This window comes from Ambystoma mexicanum, chromosome 9 (genome assembly GCF_040938575.1).
Source record: "Ambystoma mexicanum isolate Mex_15411 chromosome 9, UKY_AmexF1_1, whole genome shotgun sequence".
Classification (NCBI taxonomy): Eukaryota; Metazoa; Chordata; class Amphibia; order Caudata; family Ambystomatidae; genus Ambystoma; species Ambystoma mexicanum.
Genome location: NC_090931.1, coordinates 1,551,903,334 through 1,551,923,977, shown reverse-complemented (window position 1 = coordinate 1,551,923,977; position 20,644 = coordinate 1,551,903,334). Strand labels below are relative to the sequence as shown.

General features: G+C 47.6%; 1 protein-coding gene across 5 annotated transcripts in view; it reads right to left on the bottom strand.

Moving 5' to 3' along the window:
• The window catches only part of LOC138489504 (zinc finger protein 271-like), a 150,187-nt gene that overhangs the window by 102,873 nt on the left and 26,670 nt on the right, over nt 1–20,644 (bottom strand). Inside the window, exon 3 of one of the 5 annotated variants that reach the window (XM_069617246.1) lies at nt 1,406–1,443. The exons of the other annotated variants lie outside the window; for them this stretch is intronic. The gene's annotated coding sequence lies outside the window, so the exon portion shown is untranslated. The remainder of the gene's footprint in view (nt 1–1,405; nt 1,444–20,644) is intronic. 5 annotated transcript variants of the gene reach the window in all.

Below are 20,644 nucleotides of genomic sequence, written 5' to 3'. Positions count from 1 at the left end.
CAGGAACCGAACAATGACTGCTTCCTGAAACAGGAACCTGTACACTGTTAACAATGACACGAAGTACAACACAAACACGACAAGGGAAGGGGCAGAAATTGCCTGCTGGAGCCCAACAGTCAAACTCTGTACATAGGATTTACATAAAACACAAGTGAAGACAAGAACAGAACTATCCAGGGAAAGGGAAGTCAAGGAGAGCAAGGTTCAGAACAGAGAACCGGAAGAAAGGAAGGGCAGAAATCTAGTATCTAAATGCAGGGAATAGTGACCGGAAACTGTACACAGGAATCAAGAACAGTAACTCAGGGCTAGAAAGACAAGAGAAGGCTAGCAGAGGGAAATTAAGGAAACAGCATAACTGAAGTGGAAAACCAAAGGGGAGGACTGAAGACTCAAGGAAGACAAGGACAGGAATCATGAACAGAGGGCTACAGGCAAGGAAGAGAGCAAGGGAGCAGCAGCCAGGAAACAGAGGGCTTTAAATAAGAAAGGGGGCTGTAGCCAGGGAACAGAGGGCTGCAAACAAGGAAGCAAAGCTGCAGTATGGAAGGCACAGAGGTGCAGGCAAAAGGCCGGGGAGAGAGGGCTGAGAAGCAGGGCAGCAAGGCTGGAAGCACAGGGCTCTGGAATAAGAGCAGGAACTGGAAGCCACAGGACACAGCAAATATCTAAGGAACAGGGCAACAAAGGGCTGGTAGAAAGCTCAATGCAAGAGGCCTGTGCTCCTGCAGGCAGCTGCTTAAATACTGAGCTGCCCTGTGCTGAAGTAGGCTAATTAGCAGCACACCTGAATGTAATTGACCTCCGCCCTCTCTAGTCCTGGGAAAGCGAAAGCTGCACTGTTCTCCAAGGCTTCTGGGGATTGTAATGCTAGAACTGCTGCGTAGGAATATGCAGGAAATGGGAACTGCCACAGGGTGCATTATGGGACATGTAGTTTGTAAAAGTAAATACGAAAGTTCCAAAGCCTTGTAAACGGAAAGTAAAGAGAATAATATGAATAGGTGTTGTCCAGGGAGTATTACGGAAATAATTGAGTCCCAAATAGTCCACGATGGGTGCCAATTGGTGCGCCAGTGCCACAATCATGAAAATATGAGGTGATAAACAAGAATTACAATGATCAGGCAACTCTTTTGGCAATGATTCATCTTAATCTGTTCTGGATCAACCTCCCAAAAATGAAGGCAATAAAACATAATACTGAAATATATGTGTTATTGATTAGTCTTTGAGGAACCTTTCACTGGGGTACTAATGAGTGGACCTCAGCGCCCTCTTTGTTATTGCGGAAGTTTATTGGAGTCACATGAAAATGTTAACAACAGAGAAACCTGGTCCCTCAGTTCATATAGGATACTCCAACTATGGTTACTCTTAGTTATGTTCATGCGTCCTTTACCTCGTCTGTGCTTTTCAGTCCACGTTCAGTCCAGGATCCTGAAAAAGAATTAGCACATTCTAAAATTGGACCCGCATATCAAAGACATAATTGAAGAAAGTCTGTCTGTTATCTACAGACGAGCAAGAACAATCAAGAACATTCCAAGTCCCTCCCTGCTCCCGGAATTAAGAACTATATATACTCCCACATGGTTACCACAGCTACCAAGAGGCTTCAGGAAATGCAGCTCATGTTCTATGTGCAAACATGCACTAGACAATACAGAAGTGTTCAAAGATAAGCATGGCATCACGCACAAGATTACCGATTTCATCAACTGTAAAACCAAATTTGTAATTTATGCCATCATATGCCAATGTGAACAAATCTACGTAGGCAGCACCATCAGAGAACTGAGAGTAAGAATACGAGAACACATATCATCGATTGGGAGCCAAGACACAAACTTACCACTAGCCTAGCATTGGCAACAAAAAAAAATCAATGCATGACAAGAGACTGCTCAGATACGTGGGCCTCAGAAAAGTGACACTTGGACCAAGAGGGGGAAATCAGGAACTAAAACTGAGACAAGTAGAAGCTAAATTGATTTGTAAATTCTGATCAGTAGAAAGAGATCTGAACTCCGATAACGAGATGTCCTTTTTTATAGACATGTTTTGAATGCATCATGTAGTACTCAGAACAATGTAGCATGTAACAGTAGGATGAACCAAAATGAATACCAACGGAATTGCAACAATTCTTTTGTACACCCAATCCTGTTAATAACAGTGATGATGAAACAACTCATCAATCCAGTGTGTGTCACAGCTAATAATGTAGGTATTTTGACATTGCCGTAAATGCTCAATATTGTAGGTAGACATTTACGTTATTTATGAAAACTTGAGTAGACTGATTATCTAAATATTAGTACTAATGATAGTGATGTACTCTCAAACATGGAATTTTTAACCAACCAGATAGATTGTAAAGGATCAGGTGACAACTTCTCAGACGACGTACGCTTAATATATTAAACATTCAGATTTGTTACGCGACAATTAAATTATTAATTGTAGCGGGCACGCGATTTGTATAATATTAACACCATAAAGCATGAAAGAGCCCGTTTTCAGGTGACCGACACGTAATTCCAGAAAGCTTACTGCCAGCCCAAAAGATGGTGGCCACTGTAAACAAGAAGGTAGAACTCGGAAGGTTACCCGGCAACCACAGAAACAACAAAATGGGTCTGTGTCAGTTTGCAAAGAGAAGGCGGACTGAAAAGCACGGGCAAGGTGACCCCTTGCCTTGCCTAGAGCAGTATAGCATACCCACTGGAATAGTCTCTCTGGCACACGGGATACCACGTGTGCTAAACCTCGGAGAGACAGATAAAAATACCTCGCAAAAGGTCTTATTTGGCATGTAATGACAATGTGCTTTTGAGTAACCGGGTGTGACATTTAAACACTCGTGCTTGGTTTCAAAATCACAAACCCCTCATGGAATAGATTTTAACTAGGTGCGGCATGCGACCATAATGTGACGATGTGTGAGTAAACATCCCACGCGCCCGGCTCCAAATCAGTAAGAGTCTGGCAAGCGTTTTTACACACCTTCAGCTAAATGTCATTAATCACACAGACAGGACTCGCTTGTATTTAAGGAATGCAATTGCTCAGCTCGAAAAGAACATAATCCACACTTAGTTCTGTCCGCTTGAACCAATCTTTATAATGAAGAAAAATGACTAACATGCAAGCACAGGAATCAAGGCATTCTTCCATTTGGCCAAGTAGACATAACAAAAGCAAGGTGCTAATATATTCTTTATAAATCAGGTTGGGATTTAACCCATGATTTGGCATGTAAGCTGTTAGAATACTCACATGGACAAGATACACAAATTGGGTAAGCTTAAGCCTGACACGGTCTCTCGACTAATTTGTTTTAACAAGATGTGAATTACAAAAATAGGTGCCACGTGCATTAATGAATATGCTTTATTTTTTTCCATTTCCTTTCTTTCTCTTTTTACCCTCAACCATCCTCCCCGCCACCCTCCTTTCATGTCAACACAACTCTGGAAATGTACATTCACCATTTTTTTTATGCAATTGCATTTTGGAAACACACTATCATTTTTTAATAATATGGGTGACTGTTTATGTTGTACTTTACGTAACACATGGTCGAACTATTTTGTTTTTTGGAAGCTTTATTTTCAAAAAATCTTTTTTCGCTCTTTCATGGATGTAATGATTGAAGCCCTGATTTGAAAACTACAGGGTGAACTGTCAAAACACGTGTCATCATATAGGGAAATTGGAAAATGAATTACAGAACTCATGATCACTAAAAATAGAGTTGTTTCTTTTTTGGTGCATGAACATAACTAAGAGTAACCATAGTTACAGTGAAATATATGTGGCTTAATAGACCTAAAAAACGGCATTCAACAGTGTTGAGAGGCAACTATTATGGGAAAATATGGCAAACTGGAACTGCCCTCAACACTTATTGGGAGCACTCAAGACTCTTTACACAAACACCAGAGTTCTGGTAAGATTGAATGCCGATGGGTTGCTATCAGGAGAGATTCCTACTCGGAGAGGGCTAAAACCAGGCTGCCCCTTTGCTCCAACGCTGTTTAACCTTTTCCTCTCTGATCTATGTGAAGACCTAAACAAAACTAGGGCCTTTCCATCTATAATCAATGGGCTTCCCTTAGCAAGGTCCCTCTATGCCGATGACACGGATTGGCTTACAGAGGAGTCTGGCCAGTCTACAGAAGTATGCCCTCAAAAATGTCCTGCAAATTAACAAGCGAAAAACGAACATAATGGTTCTTAGAAAAATGAGGAGCAGACCTAAAAAGCCTTTTAGATGGTCCTTGAACCAAGTTGAACTTCCTCTGGTAAAGGACATGGTCTTCTTGGGAGTCTCCCTAAGCTCAAGTGTCGAGGATAAGCCCAGACAGCTGGAACTGAGGATACGTATCAAAGTCGTAGCATTGCAGGCTGCAATGATTCACAAGAACTATGGCAAGTTCACGTTTGGGCTGATTCTGAACTTCTATAAAATGAAAGTCGTGCCAATGATCACACATGGAGCGGAAGCATTGCTATAATTCCCTTGGAAAATGTGGAACATACTGGAAAGCTTATTCTAGAGACAGGCTCTAAGGTTACCAAGAAGAACCCCAATAACAGCTGTAAGGCATGAAATTATGTTGATCTCCATTGATGGAATGGTAGTATGGAAAACCCTGGCCTTATATAGAAAATACATCATGCCCGATACCTCAGAGCTGTACTTGATACTAAAATACTAAAAGGATCGCGCATCCTCTGAAGATTTCCCATTAAAAGCCTGGAAAAATGGATGCAAGGTCATTATGGTGAATTCAGGAATTACGGAAGATACTTTGATTGCCAACCAAAACCTAAAAAAGCAAAAGCATCATAACCTCTGGTTGGAACAAATACCATTCAAACATCCTCCAATTCCTCTGAACATTCTAGCCATGCGGGAATCATCGGAAATATTTGCCACAACAACAGCGGATATTACCTGCACATTCTGCAAAGGTAAGGACCACCAAGCAACTCTGAAACATATGGCCACAAATTGCACAGGGCTTACAGCCTAAAGAACTATTTAGGCAGGATCATACGTCCAAAAAGTTGTATTCCATGGAGGACTGATGGAGGACAATCCATATGGGTGAAGACTTCAGACTAACCTTCACGATATCAAACTTCATGAAAGAAGTCCCCCTTTACCCTCCAAATTGTATCATATTGACCGAACATGGACCTTGAAGGAACCAGCAACATTGCATGGTCAAATGGGGGAAACCTTTTTTTTGATTCTTTCTCGCTCTTCATTTGGTCTTTGGCTTTACCCTAATCACCCGTTCTACTCTACTCCCTTATGTCCTTCTTCCATTCATGACAGTCTTCTTATTGACGTCGGACAGTTTTTATATACGACTAGTCTGTTTATCAAGGATAAAGGTTTTCTTTTGTACAAACCATAAATCTTAATTAAAAAGAATGCACCAATGCTCAGTGACCGTTTTTTTCCGAACTGAAGCTGCAAACAGCACATCAAAGCTCTCTTGCTCCTCTCCATCTCAATCCCACTCACAACCCTCCCCCCCCCCAAGCCCCCTTTCATTGCAGGTCCATCAGAGCGCCAAGAGACCAGGCAAGTGGCAACAGTGCACGGTAGAAGACCACATTACATAACATCGTAAAATGGAATTAAGTCATAACCCATTTGACGAAGCACCTCTGTTGTAGACTGATATTGTATATACAATTGTTGAGGGAATCACAATGAATACTGAATGTGTACTAGAGCATCTAGATCTCTGGATGTGAATCTGTGCCAGAGCAAAGAATACATTGGAAGAGATCTAGATCTCTGGATGTGGATCTGTAATACACTGAAATAGATCTAGACCTCTGGGTGTGAACCTGTAATACACTGGAAGAGATTTAGACCTCCGGGTGTGAATCTAATACACTGGAAGAGATCTAGATCTCTGTGTGAAGCTGTGCCAGAGCAATGAAGAGATCTAGCCCTCCAGATGTGAATCTGCACCAGAGCGATGGATACACCAGAAGAGATCTCAATCTCGGGGTGTGAATCTGCACTAGAGCAATGGATGCATTGGAAGAGATCTAGACCTCTGGGTGTGAATCTGGAAGAGATCTAGACCTCTGGGTGTGAATCTGCACCAGAGCAATGAATGCATTGGAAGAGATCTAGACCTCTGGGCGTGAATCTGGAAGAGATCTAGACCTCAGGGTGTGAATCTGCACCAGAGCAATGTATGCATTGGACGAGATCTAGACCTCTGGGTGTGAATCTGGAAGAGATCTAGACCTCTGGGTGTGAATCTGGAATAGATCCAGATCTCTGGCTGTGAATCTGGAAGAGATCCAGACCTCTGGCTGTGAATCTGGAAGAGATCCAGACCTCTGGCTGTGAATCTGGAAGAGATCCAGACCTCTGGCTGTGAATCTGGAAGAGATCCAGACCTCTGGCTGTGAATCTGGAAGAGATCCAGACCTCTGGCTGTGAATCTGGAATAGATCCAGACCTCTGGCTGTGAATCTGGAAGAGATCCAGACCTCTGGCTGTGAATCTGGAAGAGATCCAGACCTCTGGCTGTGAATCTGGAAGAGATCCAGACCTCTGGCTGTGAATCTGGAAGAGATCCAGACCTCAGGGTGTGAATCTGCACTGGAGCAATGGATGCATTGGAAGAGATCTAGACCTCTGGGTGTGAATCTGGAAAAGATCTAGACCTCTGGGTGTGAATCTGTACCAGAGCAATGGATGCATTGGAGGAGATCTAGACCTCAAGGTGTGAATCTGGAAGAGATCTAGACCTCTGGGTGTGAATCTGCACCAGAGCAATGTATGCATTGGAAGAGATCTAGACGTTTGTGTGTGAATCTGGAAGAGATCTAGACCTCTGGGTGTGAATCTGGAATAGATCAGTTCTCTGGGTGTGAATCTGGAAGAGATCTAGACCTCTGGGTGTGAATCTGGAAGAGATCTGGATCTCTGGGTGTGAACCTGGAAGAGATCTAGACCTCTGGGTGTGAACCTGGAAGAGATCTAGACCTCTGGGTGTGAATCTGGAAGAGATCTAGACCTCGGTGTGAATCTGGAAGAGATCTAGACCTCTGGGTGTGAATCTGCACTGGAGCAATGGATGCATTGGAAGAGATCTAGACCCCTGGGTGTGCATCTGGAAGAGATCTAGACCTCTGGGTGTGCATCTGGAAGAGATCCAGACCTCTGGGTGTGCATCTGGAAGAGATCCAGACCTCCGGGTGTGAATCTGTAATACACTGGAAGAGATCCAGACCTCCGGGTTTGAATCTGTAATACACTGGAAGAGATCCAGACCTCCGGGTGTGAATCTGTAATACACTGGAAGAGATCCAGACCTCAGGTGTGATTCTGTAATACACTGGAAGAGATCCAGACCTCAGGTGTGATTCTGTAATACACTGGAAGAGATCCAGACCTCTGGGTGTGAATCTGTAATACACTGGAAGAGATCCAGACCTCCGGGTGTGAATCTGTAATACACTGGAAGAGATCCAGACCTCCGGGTGTGATTCTGTAATACACTGGAAGAGATCCAGACCTCTCGGGTGTGATTCTGTAATACACTGGAAGAGATCCAAACCTCCGGGTGTGATTCTGTAATACGCTGGAAGAGATCCAGACCTCCGGGTGTGATTCTGTAATACACTGGAAGAGATCCAGACCTCCGGGTGTAAATCTGTAATACACTGGAAGAGATCCAGACCTCTGGGTGTGAATCTGTAATACACTGGGAATATGTAATACACTGGAAGAGATCCAGACCTCCGGGTGTGAATCTGTAATACACTGGAAGAGATCTAAACCTACGGTGTGAATCTGTAATACACTGGAAGAGATCCAGACTTCCGGTGTGAATCTGTAATACACTGGAAGAGATCCAGACCTCTGGGTGTGAACCTGTAATACACTGGAAGAGATCTAGATCTCCGGGTGTGAACCTGTAATACACTGGAAGAGATCTAGACCTCTGGGTGTGAACCTGTAATACACTGGAAGAAGTGCTGCTTGGTACCCAATGGGCGGGGCTACTTCCTGCCCGAGCAACGGGCCTAGCAACGGCACAGCGCGTCCACATCACGTGACGCCACGTTGCCGTCCTCGCTGGACAGCCAATGGTGGCTCCGGATTCTCGGCGCCCAGGAAGCCGGGCTGTTAAGATGGGCAGCAGCGGCCCGCTTTCTCGTTTCACGTGACTCTCTGCGTCATTGCTGTAACGGGCGGGGAAATGGGAAGGCGTTGGGCTGGGGTATTCCCGGGAGCGTTTCTGCAGGACCCCCCCACAGGGTGTCTGAGGAAAGCAACAGTGCTCCATGAGCAAGGCCTGGGGGGGGGGGATGAGGGCTGAGGAAAGCAAAGGAAAGGAAAGCAAAGCAACAGTGCTCCACGAGCAAGGTCTGGGGGAGGGGGGGTCTGAGGAAAGCAACAGTGCTCCACGAGCAAGGCCTGGGGGAGGGGGAGGGGAGTCTGAGGAAAGCAACAGTGCTCCACGAGCAAGGGCTGGGGGGGGGGGAATGAGGGCTGAGGAAAGCAAAGAAACAGTGCTCCACGAGCAAGGCCTGGGGGGGGGGGGGCTGAGGAAAGCAAAGCAACAGTGCTCCATGAGCAAGGCCTGGGGGCCGGGGGGGGGGGGAGGGGTCTGAGGAAAGCAACAGTGCTCCACGAGCAAGGCCTGGGGGAGGGGGAGGGGAGTCTGAGGAAAGCAACAGTGCTCCACGAGCAAGGGCTGGGGGGGGATGAGGGCTGAGGAAAGCAAAGAAACAGTGCTCCACGAGCAAGGCCTGTGGGGGGAGGGGGGGGGCTGAGGAAAGCAAAGCAACAGTGCTCCACGAGCAAGGCCTGGGGGTGGGGGGGGGGTCTGAGGAAAGCAACAGTGCTCCACGAGCAAGGCCTGGGGGTGGGGGGGATGAGGGCTGAGGAAAGCAACAGTGCTCCACGAGCAAGGCCTGGGGGGGAGGGATGAGGGCGGAGGAAAGCAAAGCAACAGTGCTCCACGAGCAAGGCCTGGGGGGGGAGGGATGAGGGCTGAGGAAAGGAAAAGTGCAGGGATGGGGGGATGGAGGTGTTTCACTGACAGGGGGGCTGATGGGGGAGTTTCATGGTTCATGAGGGTGGCTTTAGAGAGGGTTTGCTGGGCTATCTGCGCGTGGTTCAGGAAAGGTATATGGGCATCTTGGTGTGGGACTGCAATGGAGGGTGGTGCATTGTTGTGGGTCTGAAACAGGTATGGGGCATCTGTTGGTCTGGAGAGTGGGATGGGGCACCTGTGTGTGTGTGTGTGTGTGTGGAGATATCTTCGTTTGAGTCTGGAGGGCAGGATGGGGCATCTTTGTATGTGGAGAAGGATCAGGCATCGTGGTATGAGGTTGGTGGCATCTTGGTGTGGGTCTGAGGGAGGGATGGGGACATTGTTTTGGGTATGAAGAGAGGCATGGGACACATTGGTGTGCATCTGGAGGGAGGGATAGGGACATTGTTTTGGGTATGAAGAGAGGCATGGGACACATTGGTGTGCATCTGGGGGGAGGGATGGGGACATTGTTTTGGGTATGAAGAGAGGCATGGGACACATTGGTGTGCATCTGGGGGGAGGGATGGGGACATTGTTTTGGGTATGAAGAGAGGCATGGGACACATTGGTGTGCATCTGGAGGGAGGGATAGGGACATTGTTTTGGGTATGAAGAGAGGCATGGGACACATTGGTGTGCATCTGGGGGGAGGGATGGGGACATTGTTTTGGGTATGAAGAGAGGCATGGGACACATTGGTGTGCGTCTGGAGGGAGGGAGAGAGGGATGGCGGCTTATTGTTTGAGGAGGGATGGGGGAATCTTGCTGTGTGGAGGGAGGATGGGGATCATGGTAGGGCTCTGGAGGAAGGGGTGGGGCATCTTGAAGTCCGGTTCGGAGGGGGGCATTGTGGATCTGGAATGGAGAGAAAGGGCATATAATGGGGGCATTTCAGGTAATGCTGGAGCATGTGGGTCTGAGTGAGGGTGGAGCACTCTGGTGGGAGGGAAGGAAGGGGGCATCTGGGTGTGAATGGAGGAATGGGTTATGTATGTCTGGAGAGAAGGGCGTTGGTCTATGGAAGGATTGGAAGCATGTGTGTGTGGAAGGGATGGGGTAATCCAGGTGTGGGTCTAGAGAGAGAGGGCCGATGGCGCCATCTGAGTGTGAGTCTGGAGGTAGGGGTGATGCATATGGGTGTGGCTCTGGAGCGAGTGGTGGAGCATCTTGGTGTAGTTTTGTATTTGTATTTGGTTTATTTGTATTGCACACCTGGCCCGGGGGAATCTGGACGCATTTCTTGCAAAGTTGCATATAAACATTGCAGAGCATCAAGATACAGATAATGGAGGTGTGTATATGTACATATTTAACAGGTGATCACAGAGTAGCCAAATATAAGAAAATAGACAAAGGAGTAGGTATGCAGAAGTATTTACAGACCTTTCAAAGATCTATGCATCAGGCTGTGGCGGAAGCTATGTCCTGTTCAGTGAGCCAAAGTTTTCCTTTGTTCTTGAAAGCAAGGTAGGGGAGTTCAGTTCGGAGTGTGTTGGAAAGTGAGTTCCAGAGTCTGGAGGCTAGGACCACGGAGCAGGACCCCCCAGCTTTTATGCCATGTGAATCTGGTTATGGCCAGTGAGTGGGTTTGCGCAGATCTGTGTGGAGGGATGGATGTTGGTGTCTTTGTGTGGGTTTGTGGGAGAGATGGTGACATGTGGGTCTGGAGGGAGGTGGCATTTGAATCTGGAACGCGTGTTTGGGAGGAGAAATGGGACATTTGAGTTTCAATTGGGACATTAACAGTGGAGCAGCCGGACGGAGAGCCGTGGGCCCGACCTCGGTTGCCTCCCAGGTGTGTGCGCGCACACACACACACACACACACACACACACAGCCCGGGGCACCCCACGTGATACGGTCCAGCCAGCAGAGGGGCGCGTGGGGGACCAGGTACCAGGGAGCGGGATTCCCTTCCACCAGAGGGGAGTCAGCGTCCCAGCAGATGGACGGGGATGCCTGGCAGGGTTGGGTTAACCTGCTGGTGATGTTCCCAACCACGTACCGTAGATGGAGTCCCATGCAGCCTCGCTTCACCGAGCCATCAGCTGCACCGGACGGGGGCGCATGCTCTTCTCTCTGATCCGCCAGTTTGTGGGCGTACCCCAGTTGGCAGGAAAGGCCCGAGTGGGGACAGCCGGGAGCTGAGGTAAACCTGGCTGTTCTCAAGGGACACCTCCCCAGGCAGACAGGGTCCCGACACACAAGGAGCAAGCCCTGAGCCATGGCGCAGCAGGCTACTCGACAGGCTGTTGTCGAGGTTCCAGCCACCCACATCCGTGGGTGAGCGATGGCCAGGGCCGCCGGCGCAGCAGGCAACTTTTCCCTCTTACCCAGGTACTAGGAGCTCGGCCCTGTGCGGCCGGGCTGGGATTTGAAGACTCTAGCGGTCCCACCCGACCCCCCTGCTCTCATAGCCCGCCTCTTATCTTATCCGAACTTGGAAAGCGCAGCATATGCCCAAAGGCATCATGGTGCTGAAGCTACAGAGCTAAAACTAAACCAAGGACATAGGCTAGAAAAGGAAGGTTTTCAAAGCCTGATGGAAGCAGAGATGATCTTCGATGGTACGTAGAAGGAGAGGAAGAATATTCCAAGTTTTAGCAGCTGCCACCGAAAAGGCACGACCACCCACTCGTGCAAGTCTATCTTCACTGATTGTGAACGAAGAGGCCTGACAGGTATGTAGATGCAGAACTTTGCTTGAAGGAATTCAGCACCAGTTTTATGCAAAGCTTTGTGAAGAAGCCAAAGTGATTTGAATTGAATGCGCTGCTGAACGGGGAGCTAGTGTAGCTGGCACAGAAACAGCCATGTGGGCACGAAACGGAGGATGGAGAACTGCTCTTGCTGCCATATTCTGCAGCAGCTGAAGACACAGAAGCAAATGCAGTGGAATAGCAAAATAAAAGGCGTTCCAGTAATCAATATTACTGATGACTAGGGAGGAGGCAAACAGAGAGGGACATTTCAGAGGGATGCATGGAAGTACTTTCCAAAGGGTCCACAATTTGAAGTGCGCCTTCTGGCAAACCAGAGAGGGCTGCTCGGCCATAGAAAGGGAGGCAGATATTTTGTCCTCCAGGTCCTTCACCAAGGAGACGGAAGCGGAAAGGGGCCAAGACATTTGGGCCAGAATTCAGGGGCTCAGAACAGTGAGGGTGATGTAGTACCCAACACCTCTGTTTTCTCCCCATTCAATTTAAGCCAATTAGAGGCCATCACCAACTGCTTTCAAACAGTTCCTCAAGTGACCTGCTGTATCATGTTGAGTTAGGTCCAGCAGCACGATAATTTGTGGCTCTCCGTATCCACTGCCCCCACCCCAGAGGGAGTTGGGGAAGGATGAGTGGATCGGGTGGGCCAGCGGCAGATCGGCCTGCCTCCATCACAGTGGGAAGCGCAGTGCTGCTACAGGCCTTAAAAAAGCCTGGCCCACCATCACCCTACCCGTAACACCTGGCCGTGCTGCAGGTGGCTGTGGTATCCCATGACTGCCAGTGCGGGATGGCCCTGGAGCACGGACTCATGACCGTGTGGGCTTTGTCCGCAGATCAGGACAGTGCAAACTTTGCCATGCCGGAGGCACAGGCTGGGGCAACCCCCTGTACAGCCCCGGGCCCGAGGCAAGCCGATCTGAGCTTTCTGCTCCCCAAAAACAGCCTCAGATCAGACGTGGCGACCTGCGAATGTAAGCATATTACTAAGTGGAGGAAAAGAAACAAAGATTCCCTCAGTAGTGGCATATGTTGTTTAGTATTTGGTTATTTATATAGCGCTTTTTCCCCACTTGTGTGGCCTCAATGCGCTTTTTTCCTTGGTTGGAATGCTCCTGGTGACCGTAGTGGATGTGGTTGAAAATTCTAAGGAGTTTATCTTAGGAGATGCATGTGTGCATGTTGCCGTTCTATGAATTGGGTGGTTTGCAAGGCTCGACTAAGCAGCCCAAGAGAGGTCAGACACATGGGTGGGTGCTGTTGAGGGTTAGAGATAGATTGCTATTGTGGAGAGAGTCTATGTGAGGCCAGCTATACCGGGTTACTTTTGGGTGGTGGGTGCTGTATGCAAGTGCCAGAGGTGTTGAGGTACATCACGTTTTTTAGTCTGGACGGCTATGTGCAAACTTGATCGGATGTGCGTAACCATATTCTATCCTGCATGGATGCTTGGCCATGCCTGCGGCCTGTGTCCACACTAGTGGTGTGAGATAAATGTACCGTAGGCTGCGGGATTTCTTGGCTGGTGCAATATTTGTCCAGGCCTATAATTGAGAGTCCTATACCAATGGGCCTAGGTTTCATACTGTAGCTGGTATCTGGGTATATTAAACAGAGTCCTGTATAGCGGGAGAAAGGCCTTTGTTTCACAGTGCAGTAGGTTTAAGCATATGGTAAACAAAGACGGAGGCTACGCCTAGATTTGAAAATCCTGCATAGTGGGAGAGAGGCCTAGGTATCGGATGCAGTAGGTTTCATCATACAGTATACAAAGATGGAGGCTACACCTATATTTGAGAACCCAGTACAGTGGGTGGGAGGCCTATGTTTCAAAAGAGAGTAGGCCTCATCATACAATAAACCAAAGGAGGAGGCGTCACCTGAATTTGAGACTACTGAGTGGTGATGGTGGTGGGGTGGTTAGGAGGTGGGCTAGGCTTCTACAGGCTGTATGTTTCAGCCTATACTACAGTAGGTTTCTGTAATGTGACAGTCATCAATGGTTTGTTGTACCTAGATTTGGGAATACATTTGTAGTGAGAGATTGCTAGTGTTGAGAGCTTCACTGAAAGAACGATGCAGGTTAATAGTGGCAGTGATTACTTAGTGGGCGTGTGCTAACCTGGGCTACTTATCTCATTGTTAGTCGTCTCATGAGGACCGACGGGCGGGGCGCAGTGAGAATGTTGCGAGTGTGCCACAACGAAAGCTGCTGGCTTACCTGGGGTACTAGTCAGCTGGCAGTGTTGTTGAGCAATGTGTGGTGGTGTGTCAGGTGAAACCGCTGCGAGAGCTGCCGGCCCCCGAGTTGTGATTGATGCAGTGGAGTTTAATAGTGGTGTATTCACAGGGTGCAGTGGATTAGGAGAGTATTGGGAAGAGCCAGGTTTTAAGGGCCTTCCTGAATTTTAGGTAGTTTTCAGTGTTGCAGTTGTGTAAGGGAAGGGATTTCCACATGATTGGCGCTTGGACGGAGAAGGAGGAACCGCCAAGCCTTATGGAGCTTTGGGGTAGAATCATTAGGCGAAATGCAGTGCGAGATCTAAGGTTTGTGGAAGGTTGGTAGGGGAGAATTTTGTCAATGAGGAATTCCGGGCTGGGGATTGGTAAGGTAGGGGAAGATCCGTCTGAGGATATGCAGGTGGAAGAAGCAGGTTTTGGATACGCTGTTGGTGTGTTGGTTGAAGGATAGATCCGAGTCAAGTTTGCATGAAAAGGGAAGCGCTCAGTGCCAAATCCCTATGCAGCAGCAGGCGTGGGAAATGTGGCGTACAGAAGACCAACTCCCTGGCGTTGCTCAGGGGCTCAAGGCTTCTGATCGAGGCTCACCCTGTGGACGGTGTTAGGCCGGTAGCGGCCTCCGGCACGCCGGGTTAGGATCTTATCGGAGTCAGGTTGCTTGAGAATACAGCCCAAAGCATGTGGTAAACTCCATCTAAGGCTAAATACGGGTGAGAGACCGATTGGGAAACAAGTACGTAAGGGAAAGTTGAAAAGAACATTGAAAAGATAGTTCAGGAGGGCATGAAACCATTGAGGGGTAAACGAATGGGGTCTGTGCAGTCCGCCCTCAGGATTCAACACAGAGGGCTGGTCGGTCGCCCAGAACAACGGATGCCCTTGCGGGACTGCCGCCTGGGTGCACCCAGCCCCAGCAGGGCACATTTCCTCTGTGGCAGTGCACCGCGACCAGCTATGGGTTGGCTAGGAAGGCCCCAAGGGCAGGTGGCTCTCCGCTATGCAGAGAGCGCTACAGCCCACTGGCAGCAGCTCCGGCAGAGAGAGGTAGAGCTCCTTGGCAGCAGTTTTGCTGTGTCTGCAGGGCAGAGGGAGATTGACTGCCGCTGCGCCCTTCTCTGGCAACTGTCCCAATCCCTCTTGGGGGTTCCCGGGGCGGCGACGGGAGACAGTGCTCCTGATGCGACCATCGACTGTGGTGGACTGCCCTCATTGTGCACTGCCCAGGTCGCACTGCCGGGCGCCACAAAGGGAACCAGGGGTCTGATGTGAGGTCGGTTAACCACCCGGCCCATCATGAAACGCGGACCAAGTAGTCTAATATGTGCGCGAGTCGGAGGGCCGAATGAAAGCCTGTGGCGCAAAGAAGATTAAGGCTGGCGTGCGCTGGATCGGGTCGGACCCCGTTGTGGTGGGCGCACCACTGCCCGCTCTGTTGGGTAGGTGGAGCATGAGCGTGTGTGATAGCACCCAAAAGATGGTGAACTGATCAGTATCCGTGTGAAAGGTGGCTCGGGAATGGTCTGCCGTGGTCCGCCAGGGGAGCCCTGGGGAGTGGCGTAAGCTTCCTGCTTTTTATACCAACATTGGAACACATCAACCTAATCGTCAGCAAACACTGACCAATCCCACTTCGCCGAAATCTACTGAGTATCAGTTTGAGCAAGACGCCCTTCTGCCTGCAGTCGGAGGTAGCCTGCTGGACCATGACTGTGGATGATTGGGCGACACGTCCTTAATTATACTGCGTGCTGTACAGAGCAGTCAGTGACAGGAACAACGATCTGACAGACATTGAATCTGGTTTAAAACAGCTGGTAGAAAAATGAAGCGAGCAAATGCACACAAATATGGATTACACAGCGCCACTGCTCATGGCGGCAAGCGAACACGCCACCTTGAGCCAAACACCGAAGATGGTAAAAAGAAGAAAGTGGCACAGATCTCAGGAAATCAACCAGTAATTACTTTCTTTGTGGAAACTATGCTGCCGGTTCCTGCCTCGAACAACCCAGTAGTTGTCTCCTCCCACTCCCACTTACCATTCTCCAATTCTTCACCTACAATCGACAACAACTCATTGCTAAAGATGTGTCAACTCCTTGGGAAATTAAAATAGACCCACGCAGACATCTGAGGGGCTTGATAACCTCAGACACAAATCTATCTGCCACTCCAGATGTGACCAAAATGGTATCCCTCCCCTTCACAGAGATCAGACTTTTTTTTTTGAGTGACACAGACAGTGACGAAGAATCGTACTCGTCGGTACCGAGAGCGGCACCTTTGAATAACAACACCAAATTGACATCAAAGATAAATGCAATTGCTGCAGTGTCGAGGCTGTAATGGCATTATGTGCAGCCATTGCAAAATAACAAAGTGAAGTTAAGCAGATACTTACTAAGGGACCAGACCTAATCTTGAAAATTGCACTGCCTCTGAACGAAACGGACCATGGAAACACAAACAGAGAGCGGAAATCTACTTGTCCTGAACCTCGACACACAGAGGACATACGAAGAAACACTGCTGGAAAATCCGAAGAATAATATGGGGGAAAATGATGGGACTACGAGGAAGTCTCCCCGACACCTTATTCAGCAAAAGAAATCTCACACGCCAACATCCCTATACTGATTTCCCTCCTACTTTACCTATTTGCAATAAGCGTCTAATTGCCAAACACACAAGAGCCAAAAAAAGGAAAAATACTACCAAATGTCGCCGTGAAAGAACACAGGATGCCGAGGGGTTAAATTGTGCGACCGACATGTGCACATCTAAGCCTAAGACTCAAAGCTGGAAATGGAATGCCGCAGAAGGTACACTAATATGGCCTAATCGATGAATGGATACATACTTTTAATGTTCATCTTAATCGCCCCATTTCTGCTGCACCTCTTGCTGCTCCCATATTCAAAACTATTCAGCAGCTCCACTTACAACAAACAAATCCACGTGTTGATCAATAGATCCAGGTCCAGCATGAGTGTCTTGATCATCTGCAGTCATCATCCCAAACGCAATTGGGGGAACCATCCAGCACTAGCCAAAATGGCTAGTAGAAAAAAAACATCACGGATGAAGATGTGAAGTCATTGGGAAAATGGGTCAAGATAGAGGAGATATACCCAACGAACTGCCGCCCTTTTTTAAAATCGAATAATGATATTGTAAATCTCTCAAATCAGTGACCTGACATTAATTAGTCCCACAGACATAACTCGCATTTAACTCCCAAAGAATGACAGTATGACTAATTGGGAGTTACTAGAACTGTTATCTCCTCTAATTGTTGCTATGATAAAAACACATTCTGCTAAACTGGAGGCATCGGGTTTTAGACAAATTATCTGTAGGAAGCAGGTGGCACCCGTACCGAAAGATCGATTGAGAGTCATTTCTACCCCTACCTAATCATTATTCGGACTGTAACTGCTTACTTGCGGCGTCTTCCCATATGGCCAAAAATGTATATAACAAGCCCAGGGTAGATAAATGGTTTTCTGAGATTGTACCCACTACCACAGTCTGACAGTAAAACGTACCTTCACATCTGACCTGACTAAGCTGGACCTGACTAAGCTGGAATACACATGCTCACAGATCGTTCTTGACCCAACCCATGCGCCTTGCTCACTTAACTAAATCTGATGTTTTTCTGTTACAGGAAACCTGGCTCACCACAGATTTTAACATAGATAGTATATTCTGTAAGCATGCACACAGATCATTTAGAGGTCGGCTCGGCCATCAGAAGGTTTAGCAATAGGCTCACTTAGCAGATTCTCCTTGTGTCTATTCAATGTTGAACATACTCTTACGCAGGTATTATCTGCTTCCTTGCTCGTTCATCAGACTAAAGAACGAGTACTAATTATAAACATCTATGAACCGCCAAATGGCTTAGCCTCAAAACAAATCCAACAGCTGATGGGGATTGTACTTTTTGAGTGGTACACTAGACACCCTATTACGAAAGTTGTAATAGCATGGTATCTTAACGTACATGATCTACATATCGTCATGCAGAACAACCCTATCAAGGAGATGTATGAAACTGGCCCAGTCCGGGACTTTGACACCAGAGACCGTATTTGAGAAGACATTTCTTAAGCCTTGTTAGCATCAATGCAACTGGTAACAGGATAGCATGGACAGAAAGGTCACTAAGTATATACTTATTGATTACACTTAAAAACAGTAAACTTCTTTACACCTGGCTAGAGACAAGATTGAGACATAGAGCTGATGATGTACCATGTTATTGATTTTACACGCACAGTAACACAAAGTAATTAACAATAACCCTAAACCTAACGGAAATATTTGATCCTCCCATTTCAAACGCTAAAATCAAACATCAAAAAGCCAGAACTCTTCTGCATAAACAAGCAAACCTAACTGCAGACCCAAATTGGGTGAGAAATCATGAACACTCTCCAAATAACACAAATTGGTTATCACTATATAAAATACTAAAAAGTAATGATAACAGAACCTTTTGGGCTAAGTATAGGGCACATCTGGCAGGAAATGAGCCTAGTGAATTACAGGGGGTATCTGAGAGCTGCTGGGCTAATTATGTGGCAAGCTTATACTTTAAAGAGGGCGCAGTTAAACCCGCTAGGGATGAATACATATTTACCACCAAACCCTTTGACGAAGATTTTGATGTAGATACAATAATACATATAATACAAAAATTGAAATCTTCCCATGCCCCAGGTCCGGATGGAGTAGCAAACGCAGTAATGAAGATGACCCCGACATTTGGGCTAAGGTGTTCTATGAGCGGCTTCCTGATAGCTGGACACAATCGATATTTATCCCAATTCACAAAAGCGGAGACTGGCGTGATCCAACCAACTATAGACTTCTGGCCATGCTAGATACAAGTAAAAAATATTTTCAAGTGTTCTACTTAGACAACTAAACACCTGGGTCCAGAAAGAGGAATTACTGAAGCCATTCCAGACCGGATTCAGGAAGACAAAAGGAAAACTCACAATGTATATACAATACAATATCTAATGGCAGAAGCAAGAAGAGCCCCGAATTCTAACATCTATGCCTGCTTTATGGACTTTAGTAAGGCTTTCGATTTAGTACCACAACAGTGATTGTGGGATAAGCTTACTGTTTGGGTATTCAATCCACAATTACTCAATTTCTTAAAATTGCTACTGTGAGAGGTATTCTCCCATTTGGACCCCAAGAATGCTCTACTCGGGTGGCCAGGGCCCAGCCATCGCCTTTGGGTCCAGACCTTAGGGGCGGACCAGTGCGGGAGGATCACCCGGGTAGGGGAGTCCAGGGTCATTCTTATGAGAATACCTTGGGTGAGACGCAGTATTCCAGCACCACTAACCGATATCCCAGCAGTCTTTATGGGATGTTGTCACCAAAATCCCCCTCCCACCAGCCTTTTTCCTTATGGAAAAGGTGGAGAAAACATGGGAAATCAAAAATTACTTCTAAAACCCAACTAGAATTTTACCTCTCCACAATACTACAACTCCCATAATTCCATTCCCCCATCGAAATCCACAAGGACTGGGATGGGGAAGAGGCAGATGGGAGTCATGAGGATTACCCATAGGAATCAATGGGCAATGGCTTCCTATGGGCAGTCTCCATGTTGTCCTGATATGGAGGTCAGGCAGAGTCAGGCAGGAAGCGACAACTATTCACACCTGACTCCAATTAACTCTAGCTGGTAGTATAAAAGCAGCAGCCAGGAACAGCATTGTGAGTGAGTGGGTGATGCTGGAAGGTACTGGAGGTACTAGTGAGCTGGAGAGACCCTGGGAGACCTGGAGGAGCAGGAGAACACTGCCCAAACACTTACGCTGCTACCAGAGAGGAGATTGCAGTGTGGAGGAGGTGGCCATCCCTCCAGAAGGCAAGACCAGGGGCAGTTGGGGTGGCCTGGAGGTACCAACAGTTCAACTCCTCCCCAGAGCCAGGGAGGCAAAACCATGTCTCCGAGGTGCAGAGGGAGAGACCCTGAACTCCTACAAACATCCCCTTTTAGCTCCTGCAGCTCCCAATGATAAAGTGCCATTTTAGGGAACACATTAGCCAAGTGCATTCTGGGATTAGAAGTCCCACAACTTTTGTTTTTGTTAAAATTGTGACTTTTTTTTAGCATGGTCCGTCCCGAATGACGGAGGCCTTTCTAAACCTAGAAAGGGGTCCGAGCCCGACAGAGAGAACCTTGAGGAGCATTAAAAAGGATCCGAGCCTGACAGAGGGAGAGCCAGTGGTGAAGCTATAAAACACAAATCAAATCTTCAGGACCAGCTGCAGAGTGTTCCGGCACCACGTGGGTGCTCGTGTGAATGACTCTGGTTGACCCCCCTTAGTTTTGATGGAAACTACAGAAACCAGAAGGCCGTAGGAGAGCTGCCAGAAGAGGTCAAAGTGCTCATACTGGAGGTCTAGTAAAATCCTTGTACTATCGAAAGACTTTGATCCACAAACCTGAGACAGTGACAGGCAAGTGAATCCCACATGGTGAAAGTAAAAAGGGGAAAGTGAATCCTGTGAACATTACAAGTGAAAGTGAATCTGAAGTTGGCA